Source organism: Etheostoma spectabile, chromosome 15 (genome assembly GCF_008692095.1).
Source record: "Etheostoma spectabile isolate EspeVRDwgs_2016 chromosome 15, UIUC_Espe_1.0, whole genome shotgun sequence".
Taxonomy (NCBI): Eukaryota; Metazoa; Chordata; class Actinopteri; order Perciformes; family Percidae; genus Etheostoma; species Etheostoma spectabile.
The window spans coordinates 32,821,274-32,831,649 of record NC_045747.1 but is presented as its reverse complement, the minus strand read 5'-3'; the positions used below and the strand labels follow the sequence as shown (position 1 = coordinate 32,831,649).

The 10,376-nt window shown below is 39.5% G+C and overlaps 1 pseudogene; it reads right to left on the bottom strand.

Moving 5' to 3' along the window:
• Nucleotides 1–8,564: 8,564 nt before the first annotated feature.
• LOC116702282 (motilin receptor-like) lies at nucleotides 8,565–10,124 on the bottom strand (annotated as a pseudogene).
• Between the last annotated feature and the right edge of the window lie 252 nt (nucleotides 10,125–10,376).

The following is a 10,376-nucleotide window of genomic DNA, read 5'->3' as shown; positions in this document are numbered from 1 at the left end:
TTCTTCTGGCTGCGGCGAGTATGCGACGTGCTGTTGTGAGAAAAAATTACATCATCACGCGTTGCTATAGTGACCAGCCACGCTGAGGCTTTACTCAATCGTTCCTTCAAACAGGCGGCTGCTCTCCTCCTCCATCTGACACCGAGTCAAAGAGCATTCTAACCCCACCAACCCAGGGTAGAGGGAGTGTGTGGAGGTTATCTATGTGTCAGAGGAACTCTGTAGAAGGACAGAGTGCCACAGGCCAGTCCAGATACACGGCGCACTCTGGTAAGTCGTGGGTGTAATACAAAGATAATTGTTTTCCTCAACATCTACAGACTTTTCCTATAGGTGGCCCTTCTCATTTCATATGCTTCTGCTGTGTTCCGTTCCTTTAGTTTTCGTTGGTCCCCTGTTTGTACTCCCTGTCTGGCTGTGTGTATTTGTCTGGTTGTGGTCTTCATTCCACTCTTGCTCCTAATCAACCAGCACATGTGCAATTCATCCTCTCATCAAGCTCCTAGATTTATATACAGTATATCCATCAGTCATCACCAGTTCACCAATGTGGTATTAAGCCTGGGCCAAACTAAACTCTAGTTCATTTCCTTGTGTACCTGAACATTGTTTAACTGTGTTGCCTGTTGCCAATGAGTGTGGGTTTCACTAATCCATCAGAAAATTAATACAACGTTTAAAGATGCTGTGAGAATGATACATGAGGCCCATTGTAAAAGAAACTAGCTAGAAGGGAGGGTTAAAACCTCAATCCCTGCGTGATGAGGACGATGGTTCCCAAAGTCCCTTGTGTGGCAAGGCTATTTGTTTCTTTTTACATATTTTTTTAAATATATATATATATACATTTCTGTCCATCCCAGACTCCCACATCATCAATTGTTGGCCTAGGATTGTGGGACTGGGTGCGTCATTTCTTGCTGCACTCCCTTGAGCTCAGACCCAGCCAAAAACAGATTATTAAAGCATTTTTTGGAGTTCATTACAGAGCCAAGGTTAGCTCCTTGTTTGCTGCACTGGCTGCCTGTAATTTAAAAAGGGGAACACTTTGATCTACAAAATAATCTGGCAAGATATCTTTGTTTTTATGACAACCATATGTTCCGTTTTAGTCAAGATGCGCCAAAGAGTTGGTGATTTAACTCTCTGATGCATGACATATTGTCTGTTTTCTGTTTCCTGTTTTTTGAAAGTTCTCTGTCTCCCTTGTGTTTTTTTACTTCCTGTTGTAGATTTTCCGCCTGTGTGATCACCTTTCCCACCCAACACCCTGTGTTGCACCTGTGTCTCATTGTTTCCCCTGTCTTGTGTATTTAAGTTTACATAGTGTAGCGTCTGCCAGACTCCCAGGCTTTGGGAGAGGAGGTCCTATTTTTCTTTGGGACTGTTGCCACCAAGGCAAATGGTAAACCCATGGTAAATCCAGAGCATTCCATTAGCCTCCAGTCCCCATGTGCACCTAGCAAGCAGTCTCCACTATAGCCAGGTAGCCATGAGTCCGTGCTGTGCAGCGGACCAGAACCCCAGCTATATTATATATTAATAATATACACTGTTTATAGATGGTTTACAAACAACCTGGTACATTAACAACGTGTTAAGAATATCTGGTCCATCTATCTCTGTAATTTTTTATAGATGTTTTAAAAATGGTTACTTAAAGGCTACAAACATTTTTTTATTATTACTCAATAACTAATATGTATATGAGTGATATAATGTGTGTATCAATAAATAGCACTACTAATATTTTATTAATTTTAATTGAATTGTTTGTTACAGTAAATGATGGTTTGCTAACAGTTAAATGACAATTAATTAAGATTAATTAACAATCAATTCACCATCTATAATGAGGTTATAATAAAGTGTTATCCATTTTTGTAAAATGTGAGGAGTAGAAAGTACCAATATTTGTGTTAAATGTAAGAAGTGAAAGTTAAAAGTTGCCACAAATAAAATAAAGTGAAAATATCTGAAAAATCTACTGAATACAGTAACAAGTATTTGTTTTTGTTACTTCCCTCTCTGCTTATTTCTATTCATGCTTTATTTTAAGTGTATGGTTGTTGTATGGTGCATGGTAAAGATATGAGGCAATGCAAGCTTTTGGTAAGTTGGCCAACAGTTTACATAAATACATGCAAGCAAGCCTACATAAATGACCAAGCAGAACAGAAACATTATGAAACAATTCTAACAGACAACTACGTATGATATTGATCCCAAGGGATGTCTTGTGTCAAATACAGTCAAAACATTTAACAAATACAGCAGATCCCTGCATTTTACAAAGTTTACAGTGCAGTCATACACTTAACATAATAAAAGTTAATTGTCAGCAAACATGTGAGTAACTAAAAAGAAAATTTCTAAACAAAGGTAGTATTGAATTTATATTATACCGTCTCAATGAACTGCATTTCTTATACTGATTGGGTTTGTCACAATTCTCTACTTCATAAATACATGAGTAGGTACATAGGCTACATTCTAAAAAAAGACCTGATCTCACGGCAGAAATGGCCTGGGTTACTGACACATACAATCAATTGTCCCTTAGCCCGTGGCCATATGTCCAACAAACTTCAGGAAATCTATTGAGGTGTTTCCGTGCATACAGGAAGCTAACTGGGTGAAAACATAACCTTTGCAGAGGAGATGAAATCTCCAGTGTAACGCAAAATAAAATATAAATATATTTATGCATATAGATGACACAGTACATGACACATCAGAAACACGTAATGCAATACATTACATCAAAACACATCAGCCCTATGAACTACATGATCAAAATGATAGCCCTATTCTGTGTGTGTGTGTGTGTGTTGTGTGTGTGTGTGTTTGTGTGTGTGGTGTGTGGTGTTGTGGTGTGTGTGTGTGGTGTGTGTGTGTGTGGTGTGTGTGTGTGTGTGTGGTGTGTGTGTGTGTGTGAGAGAGTGTGTAAAATACAGAGTTTCTAAAGTTAGTTAGCCCTACTTTAAACATTAAGACATTGATTCTCACTGAGCTAAAAAGTGCAATTGTGACGTTTGGCGGGGTTTCTTTTTTTTTATCCTAGTACAACATTCACATCCTGTCCTTACTGGCATACAGGAATTGGACAAGTGGCAATTTGGAGCAAATACTGTGTAGGAAATGCTGGAAAATCACAGTCCTCTTTCGCAATAATTCAATTTCAAGTTCAGCTGAAGCCAACATGATGCTCATTGTCTGAGTTAGTGCTAGCCATTAAGAGAAGGCAATGTCTGCATTTCTACTGATACTTTACAGTTAAACCCAGCTAAATGCTGGTAGAATATACACATGGCTGCTTGATTTGCTTCACTCCCAGCCCCAAAAAAACAATAGTAATCTATTGAGTGGCAGTGGGGAAAAATAATTAATTTCCAACCCTGAATTTAGCCATCATCAGTTTTATTATTTACATCTGTAACATGTCAAAATGTGTTCTGTGAACAGGCCCTATGCTTCTAGCCAAAAACATTAAGATATACCGAACCTGTCTTTTAAGTAGTGAAGCTACTGGACCTTCATTGAAATTTTGACTGGCCGTGTGCAGTAAAGCACCAGAATTAACACATGACATTACTACTAATATAAATGTACTATGTACTGGTGCCAGTGTCAGACTGCAAACACCGGTCTTATGGAATCCTGACTTTATTAAGAATATTAAAGTACAATCTCAAAGATCTCTGTTTGGCTCCGTTTGGTGCCCCATGCCAATATCGGTAATACAGGTGTGGTTTTTTCGATCTTAGTAGAGACAATCGGTGTCACTATCATTGCAATTTGCTTGCATTGCTATTGCGTTAGCTCCGCCTTCCCTCTCTGCAGACCAACCACTGCTGGGTGGTGAAAAACACCTTTGGTCAAAAATCCCATTGACATCGGGGCTTTTGTCTTTAATGGAAAGGTTACAATCGGCATTTATTCCAGGGACAAATTACTCTGCAGTAGTCACGGGATTTATCAGTTTCGGCTCGGAAGTGTGGAAACATGACACTGTGGACACACCAAGTTTAACCTTTTTCTGGCAAAATGCTATGACATGGGTTTACCTCTGTCTGTTATCACGGCCACATATTCCATCCACTCCACCCAATCAGCCAATTTAGTCAGCACAGGTTTAAAAGAGAGACTGAACAACAGATTTAAAATAAGCAACCCCGGCCATTGTCACCAGCCTCCGCGTTGTTACTAACCCTGATTTCCGGCGTGTTTGTGACATCAGTTGGGCACACCACCAAAAGAAAAACAGAAAGCCATACTTGTGTACTCACGACGGAAAGCAGTCTGTCGCCTATTTTTGGCGGGTTTACCTGCTTTTAAAAAAACCTGTATCTACCTGCTTTTTTGGTGACAAAAGGGTATAACTGTGCCCCATCAGTGATTTCTAATGGTAATTCAGCCACAAACACCCAGTCATAACACTTAAAATGCAAGGGCTTTCAGTGGGCCATAGGCTCAGCATTGCATTACACTCATTCAATGGTGACTTACAGTAAGAGACTCATTTAAAGAGAATATTCAAGATAATATCATTTGAGTACACCTGTGTATGACAAGTCAAATGGCGGCTACACAATCTGTGCCCCAAATACAGTAATACCAAGGTAGCCCAAGTAAAATTTAAAAAAAAAAAGGAATTTGCTGTTGGTTTCGAGTTAATTCCTCCATCGGTCTTGAATAGATTAGTAACTGTAGGCGAAAACTAAGTTTTTCATGTTTTTGGATGCTTTTTACATCAGCAGTGTGGTGTATGCTTTTTCATACTCATTCTCTTGATGATATACTGTAAGTCAGTGTGCTATGATTCTATGTAACAATAATAGAGTTAGGTCTAACAAGAGGCGGCATGGGCTTATTTTTTCTCCTTTTTTGCATGCTGCATGTGCGTCTACTTTCTTTGCGTTCAGTATTTGCGCTTACAAAGTGGTTGTGGAGGGCCGTGTCGGTGAGTGTGCGCATGCGGAAAGACTGTGTGTGAGAATGTGTTGCATGAGGCTGTGTACAGCAGGTCATATCTGGCAGACATCAGGTTACAGTAAGGATTGATGGCAGCGCTGAGGTAAAAGAGGACAGAGGACACCAGGTTGAAATACTGAGACAGATATATAAAATACAGTGTGTGTCAGGGTGTTGTATGTATCGTTGAAGTGTGCGTCTTATTGTGTGTTATCATTGTACAGATCGGTGGGTGTCACAGCATGTGTGTGTGCGTGGCAGGTGTGTGATTTGTTTTTTTTTTTTTTGGCGTTCACATCAGTTTCTGTGTCTGCCAAGTGTGTGTCTCCATCAGGGGCATGCTGATTTGGACTTTGGTCTTTGCACAGATGTCACCAAATGTTTGTCTCTTTTTGTGTGAGCATTCATTCTTCCCGTCTTGAAGTCATGTCCGAGTCTGAGTGGCTGAAGGGTTCAGTGATGTTGAATGTCAATATTTTCTGTTTATGCTGACATCAGAGAGAAAATTGTTGTCTGGGTGTAAGTTAGTGTGTGTGTATGCTTCCTGTCTGTCAGAACTGGAGCCCAGAGAAAGAGAGAAAATCCGACCCCATGGAAGGGCAGCCAGCACAGAATAAAAGCCAAGACAATCACTCCTGGGAGTGAAGACACAGGGCCAGGGTGGAAGACAAACACAGGATAGGACATTAGAACCTTAAAGGCAACCTCAGGGCTCAATTTTACAATTAAAACAGACATTTGGCCGTAAAAAAAAAATCTAAAAATCTGTCTGAAGCTGCAAAACATTAAGTCTAAATGAGTCTATCAACATTATTATGTAATAGGTCAAAACAGCATTAATAATATGGAGATGTTTTTATATGCCCTGTCATTTGATCTAATTTTTAAAAACTACTAAATGAAGCAATTAAATGAGGCCTAATTCTGCTACTGCTTTTATACCTTTATTTGCATAGTCGTAACTATCACAGAAGCTTAGGCCCTTAAACAGAAAGCAGAATATGACAACCATTTTATTTATTGAAAAATGAGAGTTAATGTGCACTCAGCAACAATTTTATTTAAATGTAAATCTTAATCCAATCAATCCTCAACACTTTTGTTGCTTTTTCCGATTTTTTAACATTTTTCTGACGTTTCTGTCCTTTTTTGGACACTTTTGATACTGTTGTGTTTTTACGTATGGTCAATAAACCTATTTTAGGAAATTATACCTATTTTCAAGTTTAAAAAGCAGTAATTTTTTAGACTAACATTAAAGGAATGTATGATGATATAAATCACACACTGGGAAGTTTACTTGGAATCTGGCTTTCAATCAATCAATCACTACAACTACGCCCTTAAGCTACAAATGATATTTTCTCTGCATCTAATAGGAGTCAACCAACTGGTGCATTTTTTATTATTTGACAAAAGCGTTCAACTAGTTGATCACTGCTTGCTCTTAACTGTTCTCTGCTGGTCTGCCGCACAATGCACTGCTCTAGTTCAATTCTTATCTCCATACAGAAACAATGTGTTATATTCAGGATGCAATCCGATGTTTTAATTCAGCAAGAGAGTGTTCCCTCAAGGTTCAACTATTGGTACACTTGTCTTTTTTATTTTTTTTCACTCTTTACTATGATTCAAGGATTACAACAAGGTACAAAAACAAACTGAACTTTTTTTCTATTTGTTAATTACTTTCCATCAATTTGCTTGAATGTTGTGTTCAGCTTTTGCAGAAAATACAGTATTATCACTTCCTGAAATATTTCTTACAGATAGATCAGCTCTACAGTCTGATGTTGATACCTACACACACTGGCCTATAAGAAATAAATTACAACTTTGTATAATTGCAAAACCAAATTTGACATTATGATATTTGGAACTCCACAGACCATCAAATCCAATTAAAAGGTCACACGTGTATTATATGTTCTGATGGTAGCTCACTCGCAAAAGCCGAACACACCAAATACCTTGGATTTGGCTAGACTCTGACTCTCATTAAAGTATCATATTGATATATTTAAAAAGAATCAACTTAGTATTGGTGTTCTCTACCGCTCCATAAATGCTTCTCTCTTTGTTAGAAAAAACTTATCTTACCATATGACATGCTGAGGTTGCAACCAGCATTATCTTCTCCCTCTCATGTTGTTTCAACAGAATCTGTAGATTTTTTCTTGGTTGACTTTCACAACTCATCTTGTATTATGTGTGAATGTGCTCTACCATTACCCTCAATAAGAAGACATCGCATTGGTTGAAGTAAGTTTTAAATGATACAGTTCAATTACCTAGTTTCTAAAACAGCTTATGTACCCTTTTACTACCATTTGAGACACTCTACACAACTTTTTTTTTCTGTCCCTGATGTTATCTTTTGCTACAACTAAGAAAGCCTTAAAGCCCTCTCAGATCGGAATAATCTACCTGTAAACATTCAACCCATTTCATCTCTCCACTCATTTAAAAATGCTATCACAGTCCAACTGTACCTGACCATAACCCTCTACAACACCATGATAACACCTCTTCTAATATTATTACTAATATCCAGTTTTATTTCTGTCTCTGTTTCAAACTAGATTATGATTATGAAGTTTTTTTCTTTTTTATGCTGTCTTTTTTGTGTCTGTTTTGTTTTGTTAACTGTTGTGTCTAATTGTGGATGTATTGTAAATTCATTTTTCGTTAAGGACACTCAAAAGGTTACTCCTAATAAAGAATATTCAACAATACTGTTTGAAACCATTTAATTTGTTTCAATTTGCTATAAAACTGAATAAAACACCCAAATGCAATGAGTAAAGTAAAGATCCAATCAATGATTGTATCATCCATGTTATCTGGGGTACTTAACTGGGTAGTAAATTGATATAGAAATTTTGAAAACGCGTCAAATTTGACCCAGGACACATATTACTACAGGATCCATCTGCTTGGACTTGACAAAAAGACAGATAGCTATTTGCTTTCTGATTAAGATGTTGTAAATGTAACATACTCTTTTAATTGAGTCAAAGCTTGGGCTCTGTGTTAATATTTAACAAACTACTCTTTATCCACTGTTCCCTGTGTTCATGTTACACAAATTCCTAAAGGTGTGTGTCTGTGACTGCATGTTTCTCACCAAGCATTTTGACAGTGTGTCGGTGCTCTGGTCTCTGCGGCTGCTTTGTGGACGGAGACACAGTGTCCGTCCAATCAGCTGTAGACCAGTCCCAGGATGCAGAGGGGTACCAGGAAGTACAAGTTGGAGAGTATCATCATCTGACAGCAGGCCGGAGAGACGGCGTAGTGTGTGCAGCGGCATCTCTCTTGCAATCGCTCCTCCATCAATGCCTTTCTCCCTTCCTCCTCCCTTATCTTCTTTCATTTTATTTTGCCGCTCCCCCCAACTTCCATCCCTCCTTCCTCTTCACCTCCTCCCTCATCTGCTTGTTTCATTTTTCCTCCATCTCCTTGTTTCCACTCATCTCCTTTCTTCCATTCCTACTTCTCTCTCTCCTTTCTCACCAAACCATTTTATATCCCCAACCCTTTCATCCCACCATCTTTTCTCTTTTTCTCCCAACTTTATGCCTTCTAACCCTCTATCCTTGAGGCCTGTGTCCACTTCCTTTCCCCCCCCCACCTGTCACCTTCTTCCCTGTTCTCCTTCCCGGTTGTCCACCCTCTTCCTCCCTCCATCCGCCAATCCCCAGCTCCTCTCCCCCAACGTCCTCCACTCCGACCATGAGCAACACTGGTGCTGCGCTGACGCCGCGCCCAGCCAGAGGCAGCCAATGAGAGCCCTCGTTCTGCGCCTTGTCACCAGGGTCTTGGCTGTGATTGCCAGCAGACGGCCAGGTACCTCTCAAGGAGAGGAAGGTAATATGGAGGATGGTGCAGAAGGTGCAGCACTCTGAGAGGAACATTGTCAGCTTACAGCAAGGTCTCCTAAGGGCCAGGGTCTGGGCCTCCACAGCGGAACACACATTTTTCACTTTTATTCCACTTCATAGCACAGCAGATAAGCCATTAGTTGCAAAGACATTCCCACGACCTCTCTAACTTGCAATAATAAAGTGTAATAATAGGCAAGTTTTTGGTACTAGATCATTTCAGGCAAAATTAATTTGAGTTTCACTGCAACTTTTAGCTGTTTGTCTCCCTCCAATGCACCAGTTTTTTTTCTGTACTAAAAATCCCACTAGCCACGTAAATTTTAAAATGGCCGCATCTTGATTTTGTGTGGCTAATGGATTTTATTCAAAATAACAATTCCCAAGGAGTATTTATGCCAATTTCGGTACTTCGTTCCATTTGTGAAAGATTTTCCTGTAAAATGCAATTAGCTGCTACATTACATGACAACACAGCAGTCTGCTCTTGACAGCAGTTTCAGAATTTAAGAACTCAGAGGAGATCAGGAACAAGGACTTGTTTCATTTCCAGAGTCGAAAATAACTACAAAAAAGGCGACAAGCATGTATGAGTTTGATGCAGTTACAGATGATTACAGAATTATTCATAGTGTCAACTGCCCCCGCAACCGCTACTACAGCTTCTATTTCAACTGAAAATTACGTTAAGGGAGAATGAATCACTCACTATTGTTTGGTTCGGTCAAGAAACACGTGGAAAGAAGAATTGAAGAACAACATTTTTTTAACCATGGAATATTGTTTATTCACTCAATCACATCATGTCATTCTCCATTGCAATTTTGCGAGGAAATGACATGAGAATATCTAAGATCACTCTGGGTATGACACAACGCTTTACTGTAGCAGAGAAAACTAGTTTGCCAACAGGGATTCCCCTGAGGGGAAAACACAAGGCTTGTTTAAATCACTATAGAACACAATTCTCCAAAGGGCAAGTGTGTGTGTGTGTGTGTGTGTGGTGTGTGTGTGTGTGTTGTGTGTGTGTGTGTGTGCGTGTGCGTGTGTGGCGTTGTGCGTGTGTGTGTGTGTGTGTGGTGGCGTGTGTGTGTGTGTGTGTGTGTGTGTGTTGTGTGTGTGTTTACTATACAGATCCAGAGGCGCAGTAGGTATCAACAGATCGCTGACAGCCATGCTGCTCAGGTAGAGGTAGGTTGAGCTTCTCATGTGAGGTCGGAGCCAAACCACCAGAATTGTTAGTATATTTCCCAGAAGGCCGAAGAGCATCGTGGAATGTAATGACAGTCACACACACTGGAATAATGAAATATGGAGTATGTTTTATCGAATCACTTGTGTTTTAATGACTGTACCACATTGTCACCATCAAACTAAAAAAACATTTCTTTTTATAATTTTACTGCACCATGCACTGAATTACGCTTGAACAGCTAGTCTGTGGTAATTTATAGGAACATTTGACATTTTGCCTGGCTCCGTCAAAGAGTAAGAAGAAAATCCATGGCAGCCACTAAATTC